Consider the following 2,604-nt stretch of genomic DNA (forward strand, 5'->3'; position numbering starts at 1 on the left):
AATGTGTTTATATCTCATTTGACTAACGTAGTCAGATTAAAGTAGAGATTCTTGTAGTGTATTCAAATTAAAGTTTTGCATGTAACATTGAACAGAATATGGACAGTACTCGTGGATTTTGGTAATTTTATTTTGACTGTTCTTATGTAACACGGAGAAATGATACCGAAAATTTGTACTATCTCTAACATTTAGCTACCTGGATTCCACTATGATATGTCACTTATGTACTAAAACTCGGCAATAATATCTGAGATGTGAACAAGAGAGGAAAAACTTGTGAGCCTTATTAAAAGTTGATAAAACCAATCTTGTTTCATGGAAACTGGATCTAGTAGAAATTGAATCTAATTTATATGAAACAGATGAATAGGAATAAAATGAAATATACAATAGAAACTCCCTTCAAATAACATATATAGTCAAATATTTTTATGACAAAATAAATTATGTTTTTAAATTTTGAAGTGCAATTCACCTATTGGAATAAAAATGATAAATAATTAAACAATTGGTTTTAGGGTAGTTCAAAGCTTTTGTTACATAAAATTATGTAAGTAATCAATGTTTTGTATCCAATTTGTCCTCTGCTAAATCTCTATAAAATCTTAAAAAGTGAAACGAAGTACCATCTTAAGCAATGAAATTAAGTAAATATATTATTTGTGCTAATGATAAACCATACTTGTACTTGTTCGTTAGAAGCTTGGCACATCAAAAATTGTGATGTGATAAATGCCGAATAGGAAATTCAAATTAATGAGAAATCTATATGCACTATTAAACAATGAAACGAAGTACCATCTTAAATTAAGTAAATATATTAGCACAATATATTATTTACGAAGTACCATCTTAAATTAAGTAAATATATTAGCACTAAATATATTATTTGTGTAAATATATTAGCATTAAATATATTATTCGTTAGAAACTTGAGACATCAAAATTTTTGATCTGATAAATGCCGAATAAGAAATTCAAATTATTTCTCATTGGAGAAAACTGAATTCTCAGAAATATTTAGTAATAACTGAAATATTATTTCTATCACATCTTAACAAAAGTACAGACAAAATAAAAGTTCCAAAACTACATACAAAATAAAGTTCTGAAAGTTTTGCGAAACATAACGCTGCAAAAGTGGAACTTCAGCTGAAGCAAAATCAAGACTCCCGGCGATGAGACTTTTTCTGAAGCTATACACAAGATTCAGCTATGCAAAATTAGAAACTCGGCTGAAGAAAAATGAAGACCACGCTTCGGCCATCGTCTTATAAGATAAAATTTTGTGTGACATGTTATGATTTCGTCTTCACAGCTATGATTGTTTGGGAAAATAACTGAAAAAAAAACATTCCTAGGTGAGGCTATGGTTTCTTTGCCTACAGAATGAGGGAAATTTTCTTCACATATATACATCACTGACCATCCTCGACGGTGGCATTCAACCATAAAATTCCGTTCCAGTAATTTCAATTTTTGCTTGCTGTTGTGATAGAAAATCATTTTGAATCATCCTCCGAAATATCATCCTCCCAAAGGGACTCATAAAAAACCGCCGGAGTCACAGGATAACCATACACGGCATCATCTGAATACATGTTGGCCATTGAATCTCCATCCAAAAGGTTCATGATGATTCCAAGTTCAACAGCATTATGGTCCACAAAGAAACTAAGCTCTGCACGAACATCGTCGTAATACGTCAAATTTCCTTCTGAATGCATGTCTACTGTATCAGAAGCCGAGGTCGCTTCAGGATTCCAGTCCATCAGCTGTTTAACTATACTACCCTTCGCATCAACATCACCTGCTTGCCCTTTCAATCCGACTTCATCTTCCAGAGATTTCATAAGCCCGTTCAGCCTCTCGTCCTCAAGATGAATCGTAGTATGGATTTCTTCTGGATTACTGTTAATAGCATCCATATTATCGATCATCTCGAGCAAACCCATGAGATAACTATCTTGCATCAACTTTATGCTATTGCTTCTCTTTGCATCGGGCAAAGTCAATTCCCCATTCTGATACTCATCTCTGCCTCGCTTATTCTGAGAAACTTGGGAAGAGGCGGCCATCTCTGCAAAGTAATGCCGTAATTAAAAGACAAGAACAAATAAAGCAAAAGAGAGTCTGGTTTATATAAGATATCCGTTTTCCTTCGAGCTTTGATAGTTATACATGAGTATAAATTACGCTGAAGCTATTTTCAGGTATATATAGTCGTCTCATAATTAGACAACAAAATTTACTAAGACTAAAATTTTCCACCTAACCACTAGGCCACATCCATAAAACTCCTTGGAACTTTGATAGTTACAAAGCATTGACTACTGACTTTTCAACTATGCACAGCCCTATCAACTCGAAAGCTGTCAACAACACAATATAGAGAGTTAGCTGTATGTTGAATGATAATAGATTGTAGATTTTGACTAAAGTGTCGCATGAGGTGAAAGATTCCTTGCAGCCGGCGAAGTCGAAATCATGTTGCCTAGGTACATACGACCTTTCAAAGTTGAAAAAAAAACGTAGGTCATTTAATGTCCAAATTGGCCACATTCATGATTCAGATCTCCACACGTAACGCTACTACAACTG

The 2,604-nt window shown here is 33.6% G+C and overlaps 1 pseudogene; it reads right to left on the reverse strand.

The window, feature by feature from the left end:
- Positions 1–1,412: 1,412 nt before the first annotated feature.
- LOC149170986 (uncharacterized) lies at positions 1,413–2,151 on the reverse strand (annotated as a pseudogene).
- Between the last annotated feature and the right edge of the window lie 453 nt (positions 2,152–2,604).

Source organism: Pinus tabuliformis, chromosome 4_2 (genome assembly GCF_031772625.1).
Source record: "Pinus tabuliformis cultivar Carrire ecotype Pingquan chromosome 4_2, CPIR1, whole genome shotgun sequence".
Lineage (NCBI taxonomy): Eukaryota > Viridiplantae > Streptophyta > Pinopsida > Pinales > Pinaceae > Pinus > Pinus tabuliformis.